This window comes from Strix uralensis, chromosome 3, assembly GCF_047716275.1.
Source record: "Strix uralensis isolate ZFMK-TIS-50842 chromosome 3, bStrUra1, whole genome shotgun sequence".
Lineage (NCBI taxonomy): Eukaryota > Metazoa > Chordata > Aves > Strigiformes > Strigidae > Strix > Strix uralensis.
In genome coordinates, this window is record NC_133974.1 from 110,290,155 (window position 1) to 110,313,112 (window position 22,958).

Sequence of the window (22,958 nt, forward strand, 5' to 3'; positions counted from 1 at the left end):
TCCTAAACTTAGAAACATAATCAGAAAACCTAAGAGAATCCTTCTAAGACCCTGTAAACCTACATTCTCTGTAAGAAAAGGGAGGCACTTTCTCCTTTCCTGAAAACCCTCATTAAAACAATACATGGCCTTGTATCCAGAGCAAGAAGCATCAGGACAGACATCAGGATTGAAGGAGGAGACTACATGGAAAAGACAGAGATAGTCCAAACAGCAGCAAAGAGGCAAAACAAATTGTCTGTGGGCATGTATCCAGGCAGATTCGCTCACCTCTCCCTCCATCATGTGTGGTTGATGTCCAAGGGAAGCCGTGTTGACTGGGCAGTGTCACGGTGGAGCAGTGAAGAGCGTTGTTCCATGTTTGGATGACACATCCAACCATCCTCCTGGCTGTCCAAACACATCGCATGACGTGGGCAGAGGTAAGAGACTCTGTCTGGACAGTTTCAGTGAGGAACACGACTCATCTTTCCCACTCGTACTGAAGCATTTCTTTTTAGTTCTGTCCCTTTCTCTTTTTTTTTCCTTTTTTTCCGGAAGGCGCCCATCCCAATGGCCCTACGAGCCATCTGTGCCGTGTAGCTGTTTCCTGTTGAGTGGCCATCAGCTGGCAGTGCGGGAGCTCGGCACCGGTGGCTGCCGTGACCTCTCTGCTGTAGGGTTTGCACAGTGCCCTGGTAAGTCCTGGAACGGACAGGAATGATGTACACAGGAGATATTCCTGGGGTCATTACACACCGTGGGAAGAGCCTGGGTTGCAGTGGTCCTGTAAATTTCTTTCATTCATCTCCGCTGAAGTCAACAGTCGAAAGCAATTTTAAGCACTTGGATCATACAGAATATATAAATACCTGTATTCTGGCTAGCTGTAACAATTCAATTAGAAGTATGACTCCCTGGTGAACGAACAGGATATCACAGGCTTATTTTATCTTCCAAATGGGTCAGAGTTGAATCTTTTTCTGGATTTCCACATTCAGTTTCTCTGAACAGGTTAGGTTTTTACTTGGAGAAGGCATTGCTATAGTTCTCAGACTCACGATCACAACGGAAACACCTCCAGATCTTCTGAAGATATTTAAAATAAATTTGTTACAACCTGCAATTTGGTTCCACTTTCTAATGAATACCTTCCTTTTTATATATAGATATAGTTTAGGCTTATGTATTCAGCCTGTATTCCACATATGTAGATTCAGTAACCTTGAATTAATATGTATCCCTTTATGACTACTTTAAGGGGAATTAAATTAATTAACCTTTCTGGCAAAAATGACCTTTCCTGTGGTATCCCTATTTGTGTACCATTATCTGAAATAATGAAATTATACCCTTTGCTTCAGATATAATATTTTCAATAACAATATAGGCTTTGTTACAGATGATAAAAAAATGTCTATAATATCTTAAAAGAAGAGCAATTCTGCATTTTTTAAATGGTGTGATTCTAGCATTTTTGAAAATTTCAACAGCCATTTACAAATGCTGAAAGTTTCATCTGACAGCTGGCTGAAAAATGTGGAAAATACTGAAGGAAGCTCAAGAGTCAGATTATTTTGGCTAGTGTGAGTATTTCTCTAGGCCTTAAAAATAAGGCAGTGGGATAAAACAAATTTTGATCTTAGCGTTAGACTTGTAGGCAGAGTGTAATATGTGTGTTGTGCTTTCCAGTGTATTTTGGCACTTTTACTCAATATACAAGGTATATATATAGGTATGTATCTACACACACTCTCCACTTTTCTTCACTTGTGTGTTCAGATGGGCTGTGTTTGTACTTCAAAGGACATGCACGTAAGTACACACACATGTGTATGTACACAGACATAAATCCAGCTCTGAACATACACATAAAATAGATGCATAATTTGTGCTTATATCGCACTTGCTACCTTGCTGAAGTCTTTCAGTCAAAGATCTCGAAGTATTTTAAACTCATTTAAGAACCAAATATCTCATGGGTGTAGTCATGAGCTGCTGGTGTACCTTGTCCCCTGTTCAGGTATTTTACTAGCAGTGGGCTCAGTTCTGTGCCTTTCTGTATCCACACTAGATACATAAAAATTAAGCCTCTCATCACTGTTGCAAAGGGGATATATTTATAAGTTTCCTAGTGAAGTGAGCTGATTCCTCCAGGTCCTTGCTTTTTGGCAGGGCTAGGAGTAACACCCGGGCGTGTTACCATCCTGGACCGTGTACTCATCATCAGAGCAGACGATCTCTCTCCAACATCTCATTTTGCCACACACTGCTCCTTTACATTTTCATATCCTGCTCATCATCCTGAAACAGAAGGAAAGATGTCTGAAGCACCCTCAGTTCCAAAACAAGTTTCTCAGAACCTCCAAAGATTCAGCCCATTTTTATAAGATGAGGCACAAGTGCGGTGATCGTCAGCTGGTGAATCCCAAGGGCGGACCACGGGATTTCTGTTGATCAGCCGGGCACAAAGCTATCAGCATCCCGGCTTTGCTCTGAAATCACAGAAAGAAAAACAAAGTTTTAAATTAAAAAAAATAAATCCCATCAAGGTTAATCTTTGAAAAGCCGCAGTCCATCTGGATGCCTTCTTCCTTGGTATTAATTACAAAGACTTGCCCGGTAAACCTTAAGTGAAATATGAGTGAGATGTAAGCTCGCTGCAGTTGTGTTTAATATTTTGCTTGCTAACAGGGCATCTAATCCACCATGAGCAGGAATTCATCAAGCCTCAGGGGCTACCTAAAGTAGACAATCCCTCTAAATGAGCAGTAATCCCCTCTGTCGAATCTTCAATCTCGTGAACTAATAAGCAATGCTAAAGGCTCATTTGCTTTGGGAGCTCCCTGCGGTGGAGGGGACGACACTGTCCCCAGCTCCCAGCGTAGCAGCAAGCACAGCCCTGAGATGAGTGGGGGCAATGAGGCAGATTCCTGGCATTTTAATTTTTGTGGCAAAGAGCCCTTCTTCCTTGGCACACCAGAACTCTGACAAAATTTGTGAGCCACATGAATGCTGGACTAAAAAGATCCCACTAACAGTCTCGAGCAGCGAGATCAATAATAATTTCCACAAACTCTGCTCTTTCACATAATGTTTCACTCCCCACTCCCCGTGGGATAAACAGTGGGATGCAAGTCTGACATTTTGCAGATGCTGGGAGCACAGGCGGTTCCGGCAGCGGCAGCGGTGGGAGGAGAAGGAGGCAGCGTGGGGGAGAGGCACAGGCAACTGAAATTCATTACTTGGAGAGGTCGCGAGGGTCAGTGACAGTGGCACTGAATGGATTTTTCCAGCCGTTTTGAGCTGAGATTTGCACTCTGTAATCTGAATGCTTTTATCTATTTCTGAAAATAGACAGGAATTTTTTCCACAGGCTGCTCCAATCTGGCCATGGAGATGCAGGGAAGGATTACAGGGATAAATTCAGGTTTTGTTAAGCAAGCGTAGCTTTTCCAAACCAAACATAGACAGCTTTCTTGCAGCATAAACACGCGTACAAGAGTTCTCTTGTCAGAAGGACACATCCCCTTATGCAAGAGATGAAAGCTCTAGGTGCCATGCACAGCCCTGGAGCCCTTAACTCCTGTTTTGTATGTTGTTTGCCTCTCCAGACCAGCTGTGCTAGAGCCACTGAGGTCTCTCCAAAGCTGCAGAGAATGATCTAGATTTGTTTCCCCTGCTGAACAGACAAGTACTAGTTTACTCAGTGATTATTTTCTGTTTCACTCACATTTTGCTGCAGTTGAGCTTCCTCTCTTGATTAGTCATGTCCTCTTCTGGCAGAGGTTTCTCTGAAAAGAGAGCTGATTCTAGAAATTAGCTAGGACAGAAACTGTCAGGTGGGTGTATTACAGCACTTTCAGGGATGAGGAATTGATAAGAAGCCAGCTTTATTTACTAACCTTTTTCTATCTGGAGCAGAAAATATGGTGCTGGGGCCTGGTTTTGGTGTTACCGAAGTGTTTTGAGTTAGAAACTGAAGTTTGTGCTTGGGTGTATATATGCTGATGTCTTGTGGTAAAATACTGTGAGATAACAGGACTTGCAATTTCACAGAATCAACTCTGCTCACAAGGTTTTACCATTTTCCTGGTGTCCCTCAGCCCTGCCAGCGCTGTCTCCAAGCAGCTCACCTGCCCACCCTTGAGTTGCACGGTCACTCTCCTGCCTAGCCTCTTCCAAACGCTGATAATGAACCAGCCACTATTTTCTCTTACCTGCACTTTAGCACCTCCAATTTATATACAAAACAGTTATTATGAAGCATAGATATACCCTTTTTGGGTGGAAAAAGTTAGATACTGAGATGTAACCCTGCCCTCTCAGTCTGCAGGCTGGGGACACATCATTGATAGTGGGCAAATGTTTGTGCAGGGCAAGTACTGGGCTATCAGCTCCGGAGCTTTGCTTACCTTCCTGCCAGGAGGTGGCTCTGCCTAGCCATGCCCAGGTGGCAACAGAGCTGCAAAGTAAACACTCAAGAGCAATAATTCTAGGGAAAAGTGAGGTGAAGAAAAAGGTAATTCGATTAAGCATTGCAGTTATTAATGACAGTAAAGCCTTTGTGGTGGGGAAGTGTGAATCTGGATGGAAAACAGTATACATGGCCAGGGCCACATCAGGGCAAGCAAGGGTTGGAAAACCATGCCAAGAGCTAAGCTGCTGAAGTATCCTGACAGCTCTGACAGATGGTGATGGGGAGTGACCATCCCCTGGGAGCCTCCTCAGCTGGAGATTCAGAGCGGGGAAAAGGTCTCTTAGGAGGCAGCCAGATCCACTGAGCTTCAGCTGTTTGACAGAGATTTAGACCAGCCCTTCCCAATGCAATGTAACACGTCCATCAAAACAAAAAAACCCAAACAAGTAAGTGAATGCAAAAACCCATTGGCATTCACCCATGCCCTTAACATTTACCAGCAGTCTCTCACTACCCTCCTGTCTGTGCATCCTGCCATTTGCCTGAGCTGAGTTTCATTTCAAGCCAACAGCAAGCACTGCCTGGGGGGGGCAAATGCCTTCAGACACAGTGTTCCCTGGCACAGAAGAAGAGACATCAGCCATTTCCCCTTGACCAGCTAATACTGACAGTAAAATTAGGTGAATCCATAGTTTGGAAATTAAGTTTCTATGATTTACCAAACCAGTCATACTGGAGCTTTAAACACCACCTTCTCCCGGACAAGTGAAGAGACTAAAAACAAGCCCTAAGGAAGCGTTCAAAGGAATTTGCTTGTGGGGCAGGCTGTCTGTGCAGATGGCAGCCCAATACTGAGGACTTAAGATGGTGCTTGGGCTCAGCCGATTCTCTGCGCTTGCTCCTAATGGTCCCACCAGGTAGAGTTCCCTGTGTGCCAGCCTTCCCACACTGGTGGTAGATGGGCTCTGTGCTATCAGACCTTCAGCTGGCTCTTCTGCCTCTCTCCCTGCCTTCCCCAGTAAACAAATAATGGCAGACTCCTGTTCAGCCTTGTCTATTTTGGGATCTTTAGCAGTCTTACTGATAATCACTGTTATAAATGTTTACACTGATAGGAGACTAGCCCATATTGTACAGAGATAATAACAGTACAATTTGATATTCATGAGGTGCTGATGATCTCTAAATATAGAAACAGAGTAATTATTGCTGGCATTACAGGCTGGATTTCAAAAAGCAGATAAATGGAGAAATGGATATGCTATTTATTGCAGCATCAACAGTAGCAACAGGAAAGCTGTCTCCCTTGATTAGGCAAGGACCAGACTGCAGAAGACAGAGCTCATGGCAGAGGGGTGAAGGGCTATGATACCCTACCAATGGAAGGGAAAAGCACAGCTATAGAAAAAAAATCTGAAAGTGCACCTAATGCCAAACTCACCCCAATGCACGTGACTATGCAAGATGGTGATGAAGTAGGTTGACTGTACAAGGAATATCTATTGTGACTGGAAAAAACATCGCAGACTTTTCCACCAAAACCCCTAAGGAAAGACGAAGCCTTTGGCCACTGCAATCAATGCATGTCTGCAGCTGGAGCAGTCTGTCAAGGTGCAGTAAGAGCATGCTGAACTGAGATGCCAACTGTTTGCATCCGCAGGCAGTGAGCTTCAGCCTCTCTCCAATGGCACGAGCTGCAGAGTCACTCAAGGCTTGTACACTGGCCTGTAGGATGAGCAGGGTGTGTAGCATCCCTGCATGCTGGCCACCACACGTTTCATCGTTTCCCTAGTCTGGCTTCCTTTGATTCATTTTAGGAACACTTAGCTCTTACTGAAGACAACAAAAATAATGGGTACTCAGGGCTTCTGATAAACAGGCTACTGGTTGACTACAGAGTCCTTTGATACAGGTGCAAGCACTTAGCTTCACGCATGCAAGTTGGGATCACTGAGGCATTTTCTGTCAGAATCTCTCCTCTGTTAAATGTTGTGTATGTCAGGGTATGTGTATTTGTGGCCGTGTCCTTCTCTCAGTCTCTAAAGGGTGCTAGCAAGGTTAGTTACCTAATGACTGGAAAGACATCCATCTGTCTGGAAGTGTGGACTTTGTAGTTTCCAAGCAGCAGTAGTACCTATGGAGCTGAACACTGCACTGGCCGGACTGCCAGAGCCATCCAGGGTCTAACGTTGTTTTGTGCAGCCATTCCCTCCCACCCTTGTGAGGAACCTCACCCCTGGCTGGTGCTTCCACAACGGACAAAGCCAGATTTGCTTCGACTTTGACCTTTACCACCACTGTGCTGAACAAAGCACTCACCAGTTTCTGTTGCTGTAGAAAAAAACACATGGACTGCAGCCAGGCTGTTGCCCCAGAGAGATCAAAAGAAGTGAAGCCTTCAAACAGAACAGGGCAGGAGCTCTAGGTTCATCCAGGGTTTGGTTGTTGGTATGACTTTTGACAACGATTTTCTGAAGTGAGATGAAGAAGGGATAAAAGTTACCCACCGCTTTCAGACTTTGGTCTGAAAGTTAATTGCAAAGAGGATGTTTCTAAGAGCAGTAATTCCTGAATCGGTCTCCTTATTTGGTGATTCTGCAGTCAAGCAGCAACCTGAACTCTTAAATTTCTCCAAGGTTTAGGGAACCGGTACTTGCATGTGAAATTCACACGGATCACCCCAGTACATGAAGAGCTTAAATTATTCACATGCTCTGCTGCTACTCTTCTGCCCTTCCTGTATCTTCTCTGTACATACTACTAGCCAAAAGGAGACAGAAGGAGAAAATAAAAGAGAGAAGGGGGAAAAAATAAATCTAAAGAATTGCAAGCGAGAAAAAAATGGAGGTAACACTCCATAGCAAGTATACGGTGTTTAATATCTTCCTGTAGGTATACAAATATTGACTAACCCTTGAAACGAAATATAGTTAATTGAAGTTGGTTAATCTGTGTTTTGGAGTAGACGGAGTCAAAGTTCCCCGGATTTTCACAGCTTTTTGTTATACTCGAAGTTTTTACTTAAGTTTTACAATGGGGGAAACCAAATCACTGAGAAGTTACATCGCTCATCCAAGGACCCACAGCAAGTCACTGGTGTGATTTCCATAGGAGCTCAGCCTTGTTCTTGGACACCAACATTCTCAGATGAGAAGGGTCTTGGTTAAGCTGGACGTGCATGGGGTTTCAAACTACATGTCCCCAACAGCAGGATCTACATGGCTCTGGGGAAACTCTCCTGTGCTGTGCTTGGCTCTGTGTCAGTATAGTGGAGAGAAATGAGTGGCTGTGACCAAGATGGTGTCACTGCCTGGAGGTCACAGTGACTTGGAAAATGGACCCAAATCTCTCAGGCAAGCTCTGTCTGCACCAAGTCAGCTCCCACACCAACAGATTCACCAGGCATTTTGCTTGAATAACTGGTGGGGGATGTTCTTGTTGAACATGTGTTTCAGTTGGATAGAAACCGCTCAGCCTGTAGGGAATCTGTGCTGTGGCAAAGGCAGATCAGAACGGTATTTTTTAATTAAAAAAAAAAAAGTAATTTCAAGCATAGTTTGTACTCTGCTTGGGGAGGAGCTTTCTGCTCCTGGGGAGTTTTCAGGATGATGAGCCATGACAGCAGCTATTGGTTCCCTACTTGCAGCTCTTAAGCAATATCTTGCCCTTCTAGGCAGGTGACGATGGAGGCAGAGCACCATCTTCTCCAATACAATCCAAAGTTCCATCCAGTCTATTCAAGTTAAAAAAGAAATCTCAAACCTTCAGAGCTGGAGGACAGAGGTGTTCACCCTGTTTCTTGCAGGTCTCCAGGGGTCTTGGAGGAGTTCCAGGAGGTCCAGTGCAGGACACTAAGAGAAGTAGGTATGCTGGCAGGGGACTTGGATTCACTACAAGAGGAGTGGTGCTGGGAAATCTGTAGGGTCTACAAATCAAAATGTTAAAAAATGCAGCTCTGAGGTCTGCTGCTGTAAGCTTTGTGAAGTAAAGACAAATCACCAGTCTCTAGGGACAATGCTAAATTTTGTATAAGGGAAAAATGTGACATTCATTTGTAACTTCCAGGTTTTTCCAATTCCCATTTGGTCACAGTTCAAGGTTGTGCTTCCCAGTTGCAGCTCTTTACTGGTTTGGATTTTTCCCCCACAAAATATGAATTTTGTCCTGATGAGGTCAATGATTGGAATTTTCTATTCAAGAAGCTTTTTTTTCAGTCACAGACAGCCGTAGGCCTAACAACTATGCAAGTCTGAAGGTCACCAGTGTCCTGTGGTGACAGTCAGGGTTTCTCACCAAAACCAGTTCTCTGCGCCTGAGACCTAATCCACCCCTGCATCAGGCTGGTTGTGTGAAATCCAGGGATAAAATGGAAATGAAATAGGAGTGACATTAGTGTGACAGGTCCCAAGAGCTACTCTGACATGTTTTATTTGGTGCATGTTCTCTGCCACAGTTGGTCTTGTTTTTTATAGTTATGGGTAAGAGGTGGTAACTTCTGGGGCTTGGAATAACTCATCTTTTTTTAAACAGCTCCTCTGAAGCACAGTGCAGAGGAGTCAAGCCATGCATTGAAGAGGAGAAGGGAGCTAAGAGAATAGGAGAGGGTTAGAGTGGAAAAAAGGTGTGAACCTCGAATCTTCCCTTCCCAACCAAATTGCCTTGCATGCATTACACAGAAGTATGTCAAAAGCATGTCTTCACATGCAACTGCAGGTCAGTTCACTGTTTGGGACAACGAGGGTGGGAAGTGGAAATAATCATTGTTTTTAGCTTCGATGAACATGTCCAAACCAAACCTTCACAGCTATCTTTCCTCATAACTTTTTCCACTTCCGCTACCTGCAACTCTCCCTTTGGAATGAGTGGTGGAAACAGTCCTTGTGGGTCATGAGAAAGGATCAGACCTCTAAACATGTTGTTATTCCTGTTTTCCAGCTCTCAGCACTCACAAAAACAGATGACTAAATAGAGTAGGTAGCAGTCAACTGATCCAGCTCTCCCGGCAGGTACAGGGAGTTCTCTGCAGAGGAGCAAAACTGCTGGAGCAGACATTTTCCCTACTGCAAAATTGCTTGTTATTCTTTACAACCAAAGCAATACAGATGCCACAAAGAGGCATCACCTTACTAGAACACCCTTTCCTTCATTCTTGTTCAGACTTATTACTAGATACCTTGTCTGCATTGCTCTGTAACAAACTTATGAGCAAATTAGCATTTCTCATACTTTAACAAGACAGTTTGTGTTTTGGGTTTTTTTTAACCCATGTAATTATACAGGAGCTAAGAGAGCAAGCTTTGACTTTGATCCAGATTTCTTGTCATGAATAATAAAATAAACAATAAACATTGATAACCACATACACACCCCTTATCTAGTACAGGCAATTTTGAATTTATGATAGCCTTATCCCTTAAAGAAAAAGAACTGAAAATAGCTATGAAGTTTGTGTCTTTCCTCCTGCAGCCCACGGAGTTATGAGGTCTATTAGATACAGACACCAAGGCCCATTTGCTGCTGATGCACGACCACCCCTCTTAGCGAGTTGACCGGTATTTTGCTTCTCCTCAAGCATTTAGATCCATCATGGCAGTATTATTTTCAAAGCACACAGGTATTTTCTGGAAAAGCATATGAAACATGACACACTTATTGGAAGCTATGGGAAGTTTTAATTTTCTGTTACATCTCCATTCCCTGTGCATGCTCCAGGGAGAGTCCTGCACAGTGCGGAGGTGATGAAACATGAACCTGGTCGGAATGGGAGAAGGCAGATGGCAGAAAGGAGCCCATAGGGCCTGTCCTGGAGCTCTCTCAGGTGGCTTCAGGAGCCGGGATATTAGCGGAAATGAGGGAAGAAGGGAAAATACAGTAGGGAATTATTACAGAAGGGACATTTTTCTGTCCCTGAATGGACAGGGTTTTTGGCTTGCAGGAAGAATGGGTGCACTTTGTTAGCTTTCCCCACTGCTCCTCATGACTTCATCTGTTGAACAAGCTCCTTGGTTTCTGCTGGGAGAGGAGATGAAGTCACTTATGAGGCCAGGATGGGGAGAGGACTAAAAGGCCTCTCTTGGAGGAACATTCCATGGAAGAGTCCAACAGACATAGAGATGAAAGTTTCAAAGTAAATCAATATTCAACTTAAGACCTCCTAAATTTAGACTCCACAACAGCCTGGGTCACCAATTCTGGAGCAGGGGAGGGCTCAGCAGAGGACACACTGGTGCCAAGCAGGAGCAGAAACCCAGGACAAGCACATAGAACATCAATCTCACACCCTGGCAACAGCCCACAAATGACAACACCATGGGGAAACAAGGCAGAACAGCCCCCAGAGTCAGAACCTGAAGGAGGGACTACAGGTTTCCAAGCAGAAGTAGTCCAGTACGTCATGTAGTACATCATGTCTCCAATCCCACATCACCATGGGACACTTCTGCCTCCCAATTCTGCTACCCCACTGAGACATGAAACACCTCCTGGCACCTTTGACTGTTGCCCATCAGGACTGGTGGTGAAAATCAGCCTTTATGAAACGCACAGCTGTCCCATGAGGCGTGCCATTTTGCTTCGAAAGTGCTGCTATTAGTCTCAGAGAGGCCAAAGTTATCACAGCCTTTGCTGTGAGCATGGGATCACTGGCTTACAGTGACACCCACTGCAGGAGCATCAGAGCTACTAGATCAACTGGTCCAGGTGAGGTGACCCCGCTCAGCCCCCCATGTACAGACGCTTCAATGCAGTCATTACTTTACACTACCTGAATAGAAAGGCAAGGTCTGGCAGCTTTGGGAGATGAACCATCAGGGTCACTCAGTAGTCCTTAGACAACACTGCAGATACAACAGCTGGGTTAGGCACCTCTGGCAGCCCCAGGGATGGTGAGAAGAACATAAAACTGCTTGCAAAACTAGCAGCAGTGCTGCTCATGTACATAGAATCATAGAATCATTCAGGTTGGAAAAGACCCTTGGGATCAGCGAGGCCAACCATCAGCCCTACTCTACAAAGTTCTCCCCTACACCATATTCCCCAGCATCTCATCTAAACGACCCTTAAACACATCCAGGGATGGTGACTCCATCCCCTCCCTGGGCAGCCTATTCCACTGTCTGACCACTCTTTCTGTGAAAAATTTTTTCCTAATGTCCAGTCTAAACCTCTCCTGTTGGGAGTTTAAAGCCATTCCCTCTTGTTCTGACACTAATCACCTGTGAGAAGAGACCAGCACCAACCTCTACAATGTCCTTTCAGGTAGCTGTAGAGAGTGATGAGGTCTCCCCTCAGCCTTCTCTTCCTCAAACTGAACAGTCCCAGCTCCTTCAATCGCTCCTCATAGTATTTGTTCTCCAGGCCCTTCACCAGCTTTGTTGCCCTCCTCTGCACTCGCTCCAGCACCTCAATACATGTGCAATTGGGAATCATCCCGCTAGAAAGGGGGAGTTTAAAAACAGCCAGACATTTTTCCTTTGTTCTTTATTTTTTTGCCATGACATGATGCAAAGAGCAATGTTATACAGATGGTCAACAATGAAGCTGTGTAACAAAAGAGAAAAGCAGTTGGCCTAAAACATATGACAGGGGACCATCACAATTAATCAAGGGCCAGAAATAAAAGTGACCTGCACAGCACTGGTAGGGAGAGCTGGGAGCCAATTCCCTAGTGTGTCTTATATACCGTATCAAAAGGCTACCTGCAAATCCCTCACTGCAGTCAGCCAAATTATTCAGGGACCTCAGCCAACTCAAGTATCTTCTGCTTTATGAGCCTTGAGGACCCTAAGGCATGTGCACCACTGCTATTCACTGCAATGGATTCAGACCGTCTCTGCTATCTATATTTATCATGATCCCCTCAGGAAGTGCTTTGGCAGGATTTTGTAATGAAAACCCTGCCCAGAGCACTCTGGCATGCAGCAAGCAGCCTTAAAATAGCACAGTGACATACTGCAATAATTACTCATATTAACACTCTTCATTGTGCTGTGTGACGCTTTGTCCCTGTCGCCGGGCTCATCCCACCTCCTGGCGCGTGGCGGGACAACAGAGAAGAGCTGGCCTTTCCTAAAAGGCAAATTTCAGCACCAGGCCAAGCCCCTGAAAACCATGCAGACCCGACTGTGGTCTCATCCATTACACCAACAGAAAGCCAGCGCCAACACCTCCATTAGCTTCCAGATCCAAAGTTCACAGGTGTTCAGGAAGGATATTTTGGCTCCGCTCTAGCCCATTTGTGTTGTTTGAGGAGAATGTTAACAAAAATAAGCGTAAAAGGATAACTTTGAACCCACACTATAAGAACAGGTTGCTTACTTGCCAGTTACATGCTGGCTTCCAGCCCAGCCTGCATTTTCAGGTTTTTATCCCCTTTGGAGTACATCTTCCTGCATTGTGCTATCAGTACATTGCATTTTACCTTAAATAGTAAAAAAAAAGTAGTTTTCAGTCAGAAGAGAGATGGGGAAGTGGGACAACTTTGCTTGAAGTTGATAGAACCCTCGAAGTTTCAGTATTTTTGAGAAAAAAATTTTCTCTGTTCAAAACAAAAACTACTTGAATGGCATATCTTGAGCATCTGCAGTGCCTTTTTTCTGTTGATGACAAAATGAGCTTTTGAGAAACAACTTGTTACTCATGCCTATTTACCTAAACTTGCTGGATTTCAAGAGCTCAATCTAAAACCCATCCAAGTCAGTACAAAGAATCCCAAAGATTTCAATGGGATTTGATTAAAACCTCAAGCCCTCTAGGACTGCTCAGGATTCCCCACAGTCATGGTCCACATGTTTCAAGAAGACACAGTCCTGTAATTACAGAGACCAGGATCCCTGAACAGATATTGATGTAACTGCTTCATTACGGCTTCACAAGGAGAGATAATACTGCAGTCACTTCAGTATACTCTGATACAGAGAAAGAGAAGTTATGGCATGAAGGCTCCTTTCAATCTTTATTTTCAGTGAATGTACTGTTACTTTGGGGAAAATTAGCACCTGATAACACACATCACTTTATCTGCTGGTACATGATGCGATCACTGCAGAATAACACCCCAAGTACGCTATTTGTGTATGCTAGCCCTTTGTACTTCCACAGTGTTATCTAAGGAGTTCCAAGCCTTTCCTGAAGCTTAACCATGCCTACATAGGAAGTTATGATCACACTAACATCTCTCCTCTGCCCCCTTTTTTAGGCTCAAGGAATTCAAAGATGTGGAGAATTATCAGAGCATTCACAGAGAACAAACTATGACTGAAGGAACATCAGCAAATGGAATCGACACGTAGGGCTATTTTTTTCATTAGGAAAACTTGTTCAGGCTACATGAGTTAGTGAATGTGCTCGCAACCAGTTCTGTAACTATGATGCCATGGAAAAATGCTATTCCAAGAAAGCATCTGGCTAAATACAACAGACTCCCATTAAGCGATCCTATACTTTTGTGAAACTGCAAAACATCTTTCAGAATATATCAAAGAACATTTTCCAAAGCTGCCTTTCTCTAACATGTCATCAAATCTATCCTGAAAGCACAGCTCGACAATGAACTCAGTATCTGAATTTGTAACGGGATAGGTATCTGCCAAACGTATCGTCACCGGCAAACAATGCACTAGTCATATGGATTATTTTTTTTCCATGCACCAGCCTTTATTAAAACTTTCTCAATTAATTCTGTGGTCTCCAGGACCTTCTGCCAAGGTCACCATTCAAGGCTGAAAGGGCTGCTCACTGAGTAATGAACACTAACTTCTCTGGAGACTCTCTTGTAAGCCGTAATCAAACACAATCTTCTGTTAATTGCTTACACATACTTGGTGCATTAACAAGAGGAGCTTTAAATATATATATATATATATAACACTGAACACAACTGAGGAAGGCAAAGCTTAGATATTAGCACCATACGCGGACTCTGTTGATGACTTTTCTATCAAAGCCAGATCTGATTAGTGACATGGGGGAAATGTTTTATTTGGAATAAAGCCTTTGCTTCAGAAGCCTGTCTCAAATGCAGTGCTGGATGGCTACTCCTGTTCTAGCATAAATTCTTGCCTGTGAGAAGTAGTCAACAATAGTCTCTTGCCCTAATTACTGCTCTAGGTCTAGCTGTCTGCTGAAAATTCACTCCTAAATGTCTGACTTTGAACCAGACTGGGTTGGTTAGTCACAAAGACTTCTTTGATGTGCAGCTCTCTAGGGCACAGCCTGCCTTACCACACTCAAAAGAGTAAGAGGTCTAAGGAAGCACTGTCAGGAGCAAGCAGGACCTCGCCAAATCAAAGCAACCCACTCGCAGAGCATCCCACTCACCCATAGCTTTGGGTTATTCAAACTTGTGGAAATGCTGCTACTTAAAACAGATCAGTCAGCTTGGCAATTATCAGGGATAGTTCTCAGCCCTATCTCACCATGGCCTTTGGCTGAACAGAAGCTGATGGCACAGCTGACCAGCAGCTGATGGCACAGCTGACCAGCCTGTCACTGAGCTAAGGCACAAGTGAACTCCCCTCCCCAAAAACTTCCTCAGCCTGACTTGTGATCCAGAGGAACTGATAACCTCTGCTGAAACACAGCATAGAACTGGAGATATCACTGACAGCTCCAGGCATTAGCAGCACTCAGCAGGAACCCAGGAAGGGTCAGTGGTCAGGGGAACATCTGTCCTGGTCCCTTAAATGCCAGAGTTACATGAGGGAGCCTGCACAACTCTGAGCCTTCCTCTGCTGCTACCAGTCTTCTGCTCTTAAAAACACTTAATTTACTCATAAAAGAAGATATTCTGGAGACAGTGTATTTTGGTATTAAAATGTCTCAGGTGAGTCTACACGCAACCCTTCTTGCACCAAGTAGACAAGATCAGGCATCTTTAAAAGGCTTAGAATGTTACTTCCTATCAAGTGTGCAGAGGGGCAACCTCTAGTCTCCAGAAGGGAAACCAGAGGGTGCAGTGATGGAGAACTGGCAGAGCCAAGTAAAGACTTGCACGTTTCCCTCTTTTTCAGTTTTTCCCTTTGAGACACTGGCACACGAGTCCTTTGGACTTCTGGACTGCCCAGAGAGTAATTTCAGTAGGTACTACAGATTCGAAAGAGAATTGGATCAAGGTCCTGGAGAAGAATAAATGAGATCCCTAGGTCTCTTTTCCTTGCTTATGCTTTATGGTCCTTCTGTAGGTTAAGTTAACAGGTTTTTCTAGGTATGCCACAATCCATATTACATTATTTTTCCATTGCTAGTTTCAAATTATACTGCTTCTCCCTCTAAGCTCATAAAGTTCTTTTTAAAAGCTCATAAAATTTCACCTGTGTACGTTTATGGCTCTCAGGATATGAACTAAACTCAATTGATTTAGCTATATTTACCACTGCTGAACTTCACGCTGTGTTTCACCACACTACCTTTTCAGGAGGAATAAGTCACTTCCTCCTCCTTTCCTCTTGCTGAATTCTTCCAGCATGGCCACTGAATCCAGTAGACCAATCCAATTGTTTCCCCCTTTTGTTGGAAAGCCACTAATACATTTCTGGCTTAAAATGTAAATGAATATGTCTACACTGACAGATAGCTTAGTTTCCTACCTTTATCCCAGACCCCAAGTCTGTGATCATCCATACCATAGAATCATAGAATATTTTGGGTTGGAAAGGCATTTAAAGGTTGTCTAGTCCAACCACCCTGCAATGAACAGGGACATCTTCAACTAGATCAGGCTGCTCAGAGCCCCATCCAACCTGACCTTGAATGTTTCCAGGGAGGGGGCATCTACCACCTCTCTGGGCAATCTGTTCCTAGTTTGCTCAAAGTACTTCCTTCCAGAAGGAAAAAAGAGCAGAGCTGATGGGACTGTTACCCTACAGTTCCCATGAAGCAGACAATGCAGATGTGGAAGGCTCCAGTTTCGATCTCTTCTCTTGGGATGGTATTTCAGTGTTCCTCTGGGACCCACCACGCTAACCTCTTCTGAATATTTGCACACGATAACCCAGAGCATGCAGCACATACCATTAACATCACGTTATGAAAGCACCAGCCTGTCTGGTTGCAACACCCACACATACATTTCCATCAAGATTTTTGGGGAAAAAAAAAAAAAAAAAGAAAAGAAAGAAGAAACCCACAGAACAATGTGTCAAGGCCATAACTTGTGACCCAGGAAGGACCTAAGCCAAGAGCTATGCAGCGTGGGTGCAGTCAGGCTGCTCCAGAGGGACTCAGACACCAGCAGTATTGACACCAGCCACTACATAGCCCTGTGGTCTGGAGACATCCCAAGGGGTGGCTGCCTTCGAGAACAGATACAGTCAACGAGAGAGTTCAAATGACAAACCCAGCTCCAACAAGCACCTATATCCATGGCAGCATCTTGCAAACCTCAGCTCTGAAAAGCCCAAGAGACTTCCTTGGTCTGGCAAAGCTAGGTCAGGTCTCTCCTTGGTCTTGTCAAGGTTGGACAAAGAGACCTTAGCCAGCAGAAGACCAACAACAACTGTGCCTCTAATGCTGACAGAAATTAACACCCGTAAAGTAACATGGTAACCAGGCATAAACTCAAAACTAGAGGCAAAGTTTATCTAAACACATTTGAGTTGCCATGATTTCTTTTCCCATTTTAGACAAGACCATGAAAACAGTTTTGATCTCTAGCCCTTTATTTCCTTTATGGCTGGAACATGAAGTGAATCAACATTTTGGGACCTCCAAAATATTTTCGTTTGCTTTTGGTATTTGCTTATAAAAATGATTGGAGTTTGTCAGAGGGAGTGGAAGAGCTGGGTTATTTTTTGCTGCTTGGGGAAGGAATGAATTTTCAAGGGGTACAACAGGAATTGGCTTCAGCCTTTCCAACTTTGTGGTTCATTCTCTGTCTTGGTTTCACAGTAAATTGTTGCACCAGGCTGGAATGATCCAGTGCTGCTTGATTTCTCACAGCCTTGTGACTCTGAAGCAAGTGTTCAGCCCTGGTAACCTCACGCCTTGGCAGTAGTCACCTCTGCACAGGCCTGACCTCCACAGAAAGAGCACAACCCCTCTCCTACATGCACCTCATAGGGCACATGGCTACCACAGGAGGAAGAGCAGTGGCAGTAGCCATGCAGAGGCATCCTACCTGATGGACAGGGACCACCAGCCACCTGCTCCTGAGAGGGAGGCAGCAGGCCCTGGTTGCCACTGGAAGCAGAGAGCTGATTGCCTTCAGTTGTGTGTTACACAGAATAAAGTTTGATGGAGGGAGAAAAAAAATCTCCCCAGTATGGAAGCTTCTGCTTGTTCTTCTGTAAAAATTTATGCACTTCTCCTGTCCAGAGAGATCTGAAACAAGGACTGGGCTGAAATGAAGACCCCAGGTATGAACATCCCTGAAGTTTAGGAGAGGATCTCCTCTCCTAAGATGGGACATCTTAAAAACCTCTCTATAATGGCCAAACTAAAGTCCTAGATTCCAAACAGAAATGAATTTGAGAACACTGCATCTGGATGCAGATCCTAATTTAGCAGGTTGTGGCTGTGGGAAATTACTGATATGGCACACCAGACCTCAAAGCTCACTGTTTTTCTTCAATATCACATGCACTGAGACACCTCAGTATAAAGACACTCACCCAGGATACTTTAAAGTGAGAAGAAATAAAATCAAACACGGAACTGTCATCTTGTTTGGTTTTATACAACAGACACTGTGTGCATGAAAAGCAGCACACCTCTCCTATTAACAGTCTTACACTTCTGGTTGTGCTTCCTGGAGGTAGGTGGTTCACTACTGTCTCTTTGGCTGATTTTGTATTGTTTTTTTAAAGGTCCTATCACTTTTTTTAGGGAAGAGATTGATTGGCCTTGATAAATGGACCAACAGCCCTTTCATAAGAGATCTCACAGGCAGTTGTATCTGGAAGCACAAGGCCAACAACCACACTCATCAGATCATGGTGAGGTGCAGCCACCAGCAGTGTGGTCACAGGAGGAAAACATTACCTACTGCTCTCCAGAGTCTTTCCTTGAGGTCCTGGGGCTGGAGGTGCTGTCTGTACTGCAGCGCTGTAATGATGGGTGTCAGGATGGTCCAAATTACAGGCTGCATACATGCAGTCAAAGAGAAGCTAGTCCAACTCTGATTGCTCTTCACAACCTCTCCGCTGGAAGTTATCATCATCTCAGATCTGATCACTGAGCTACTCATGGGAACACTGCCTAAGCCACTTCTCTCAGAAGATGTCCTGCTCGTAAAAAGCCAATAATTTAGCTATTTACATGAATGTGGTTCAAATTGCTAGGGATCCTTTGCAGATAGCCATACCATGAGCAGATCTAAAGTAATCAAAATATTTAGGGGAGGTCAGTGATGGGCAACCAGATGCAGTAATTTCATCAGCAAGCAAAGATGCAGCTGGAAAAACGTATGTGAGCACAGACCATGTGCCCTCAGCCACTGCTCTCCATCACGTCCTCCTCATACAGGCAACCTTCTCCTCCTTTAAGTGAATATCAGTGTACTAAGTCACTGCTGCAACGGCATCATACGCACAGACTGCATTCAGCTGCGTCATCTGCTGTAGATGTGGTCACCTCGAGCAGGGTGGGCAGCAACGTCTTGCCTTAACATGACTGCAAGATTCACCAGTGCTTGCCTATTGGAGCTACTCCCAGAGCTGGATGCATTTTCCTAGCAGGACTATAGGTCCTGTACCATATCTCTCTGCCACTGAAAGGCCACGAGGCTTTATCTGCAGTCCTTGCCGACAGACACATGCATGCTCTTTCGGTTCGCCGAGCCAGCTGGACAGGAACCAAGCTAACCGCGGCTACGTGTCTTTCAGTCTGAGCTGGCTCACGTCCTCCCAGTTCGGTACACAGGCAGTGCAAATGCATCTGCCTGCAAGAGACCGTGTAGGCAGAGAAACCAAGAGGCAGACGGAGAGTGGCGCAGCAGTGTTAGTCTCCTAGAAAGCACCTAATGATCCCTGTAACAAGAGTTTCTGTGAAAAGTTAAACTCTCTTCACCCGCTTCTCCCTGCAGTCCCAACCTGCCTTTCTTTAATCTGCTAGCTGTTTTCAAGCTGGAGACAGGTGAACAAATAAGCATATGGTGTCTGAAGCTTTGATAAACAATGTCCCTTACATTAAAAAAAAAAATTAATTACAAATTAGTTTCTTTCTCCGTTTTTAAATCAGCCCAAATTAAAAAAAAATATTTTTCTCCCTTCACTGGAAACTTCTTTGACACATTTAGGTTAATAAGTCCATTTGATAGATGACTTATCACTCACATTCACATTTCCTAATCGCTTCCTTGTCTTGCAGCCACCCTGGCAGAAGACTGATGATAGCTTCTAATAGCTGCCACAGCTGCCTTCCTCCTACCAGAGTCAATCACTGGTGCTGGGGCTCTGCCTGCTCCTCTGAGGGATGACCACAGCTCGAAACCCAGCTGGAAATAGGACCTGCTCCTGGGAAGTGGACAGTGGACATTTTCCCCCTAATAATAGCCTCATATTTTTTAAGAGTGGTGGAGGAAAGTCTACAGCAATGCTTTGCAAAGAATGGCAGTTTTCAAGCAGCACCTCCCGTGGGGCATGTCTCTATGGGATGGATGAAGAGCAGCCCAGCTCCATCGCTGGCCTTGGAGCTGGAAATCAGCCCGGTGGCTCTCTGACTGGGGAGGGTGTCTGTGCAGGGCCAGCTTGGGGCAAGCAGGAGAACGTCCAGGTCATTCTCAGGTGCTCTGCCTTGGTTGAGGAGCACCCATGGGCGGTCACAGAGCCTCTGCAAAGGGAGCTCCAGAAGGCCATGACCCAGCTTGCAGCCACCACTAGCTCGATGAGCAGCCAAAGTCATGCATGGTAAATACTTGCACATCACGGCTGCGGTGACAGATGATCCCTGCAAAGGCAGGGTGGGCTGTTGGTGCCTGGAGACTTCTGCAGGCACTCCGCCTGCTCCGTCACCCTTCCCGTAAGTTCCTGTTAGGGCAACACAGCTCCTCGCCTGCCCTGCCCGGGGCCCTGGGCATGATTTCACACATGGTTCCTATCTCAACAGGCCCCTGTTATCAAAGGGAAGAGGGTTGTATCACAGGTAAAAATTTTGTGGGAACAAGCTCTGCTTTGTTAGAGGCCATCCAGAAGTAGAAAACACAAGAGAGAAAGCACAGGGAGGTGCCGTGCTGCTGCTCCAGGATAACACCTGCTCTGAGCCATGCTTCGGTCACCCAAATACGCAGGCAAAGATGCAAAGCTGGACCAAGCTGCTGCCTCTGGTCGTGGACTGAGGGATACCAGCATTTCCCAGGACAGAACAAGTATGATCTACTCGAGCTGAGGGGAAGTGCACCTCCACGAGCGTTTTTCTCAAGGGCTGTATGCAGAAACACTCTCACGCAGCAGCTTAAGAGACAGAGCTGCTGGAGATCCATATGAAACCTGCACATGTCTGATCCTTGCAGCATGTTTTTTCTTGCAGTGCTCATTATGCCCGAGACAGAGGCTTTTCATTTCAAGCAACTCATCATTTAACACACCTTGTTAAATCTGCTCTGGCATCAAAATGGGAGTTTGGGGGTGCCCAGTCCCAGAAGCAATGCTGGTGACTATGCTTCATGACTGTATTTGATTTGATTGCTTTTATTACGCTTCCTCTTCCATCCTTCCTGCTCAGTCCCAAACAAGGAAATGGGACACCTGCTCAAGAGTGCACGCTGCGAGAGGGGAGGTCCCTCCCTTGGAGACAGGACTGTCTCTCTGCAGCACATTTGTTTAACTTTCCCGTAAAAGAGGCTGACAGAATAAAGTGGGGACTTCTCTCCAGCCTTACTGACAAATGGGACTGCCTAAAAGAAAATTCAGTGTACCCAAACTTATAAGATCTGAGAATTCGCACATAAAATTTAAACCCAAATCATATTTTTCCTGAATGGTTTCTATCTTTTCACTCAACTGAACCAAGGACACCAGCCTCAAAAGTCACAGTTTCCAACCTCTGACTTGGACTCAGCTCCTTGGAAGAGAGCACCTCTCTGTGCAGGAGGCGTCACAGAGCTGAGCACAACCACGGGTGGAGACAGAGACTTCTGCAAAATGTGGCTGCACTTCAGTTCCTCTCCTGTACCCAAACATTTGGGCCTGTACCCCTTTCCATTTCAATTTTCCTACACCACTTCCCTTACTCAAATGAGCACACCAGGTACTCATGGCCGCCCCAGTAAAAGCCTGCATGTGTAAGTCACCCTGGTGCCAGTATGAAAGCACTTTTGTAGAGCTGGTGATTTATCTGGTTTTGTGTGCCCACACTGAGGTTTCAAAGGGGCCTGAGAAGTCCTGATGCTGGGCCCCCTTCAAACCAGGCCATGTAATGTGTTCAGAGCTGAGATTATGAAAAACCTCAAGCTCCTGAAAAATCTCAAGCATCCTCTGAAAACTGAGGTTGGTCATGTCACACATGTCTCTCAGGTGAGAACAGAGTGGAAAACAAAGGTGCATCCAACAACTTTTTGCAAGCGAAAGTTGATTTTTTTTTTTAACGTCACTTGGAACGAAGAACAATATTAACCTCCTACACCCTGACCCTTTGCAGAAAAAATATTTACAGAAGTGCCCAAATTGTTTATCTCAGTTCAGTTCTCCCATCTCCTTTTCCCTCCCATTAAACAGTGAAGTTTTACCCATCAGTCCACAGAGACTGTGTGACAACATGACAAACAACAGAGCTGCAATGTTCGAAGACATCTATCACTGAGGAGCTGCTTTGCTCTCTTTGGTTGGAACAGCATTTATAACATTTATGGTGAGTACCAACTCCTAAAGAAACCTCAGCCTACTTGGATGGACCAGAGTCCTCCAACAAGAACCTGGAACACCACACCTAACAGGCAGCATATTGCTAACCTAAAAACAAGCAGGACAAAAAAAACCTCCTGAAAAAGAGAAGTACAGGCACTTCAGATGATACAGCTACAAAGCAGAAATATAGGAAAAATTACAGCAGAGAGTGAGCTGTATCACCTTTACTGGTACTTCCTAGATTATCATTGTCACCGAAATGCAAATGCAACAATGCTTGTTTTCCTTATTTTAGTCCACCCTTCTTTACAAGCCACCTCTCCTCTGCTGGCCAGCAGCTGACAGCTGCAGCCTGGGGAGGGGGCTGCGGGAGGGACTCCTGCAAGTGGCCGGTGGGAACGATGGTCCGCCTTGCTGCTGCCCACTTCTCCAAGGTCATCCCATGCTCCGGTGGAGCATCGCTACGCTGCCACCATCCTGCCGCTCACATTTTGAGATCTGTTGCCATGGCACCAGGAGACAAATTGCTCCTTCGCTCTGCCCTGCAAACCTCTCCCAGCAGAGCCAGGCCTGGACCTGCAACCTTGGCTATTTTTAGCCACATGCTGCATAATGCAGAAATTGATGAACATCTGCACATCTTCATTAGTCAGCCATTTCCAGGTGCTTGGTGAAAGGAGCAGGGAGCCAGAGATGGGAGAAAGGCTGGGATCAAACGCTGAGTGAGGGTGGCCACTTGCCCTGCCTTTTGGTGAAGAACTCTGTCTCACTTTCACCTCAAA

At 45.1% G+C, this 22,958-nt stretch overlaps 1 long non-coding RNA gene across 1 annotated transcript in view; it reads right to left on the reverse strand.

Moving 5' to 3' along the window:
• Positions 1-1,259: 1,259 nt before the first annotated feature.
• LOC141941892 (uncharacterized) overlaps positions 1,260-22,958 on the reverse strand; it is a 77,121-nt gene continuing 55,422 nt past the window's right edge. Inside the window, exons 2-4 of the long non-coding RNA XR_012628464.1 lie at positions 6,719-6,870; positions 3,713-3,773; positions 1,260-2,474 (exon numbers count right to left, since the gene is read on the reverse strand). This is a non-coding gene — a long non-coding RNA (uncharacterized LOC141941892). The remainder of the gene's footprint in view (positions 2,475-3,712; positions 3,774-6,718; positions 6,871-22,958) is intronic.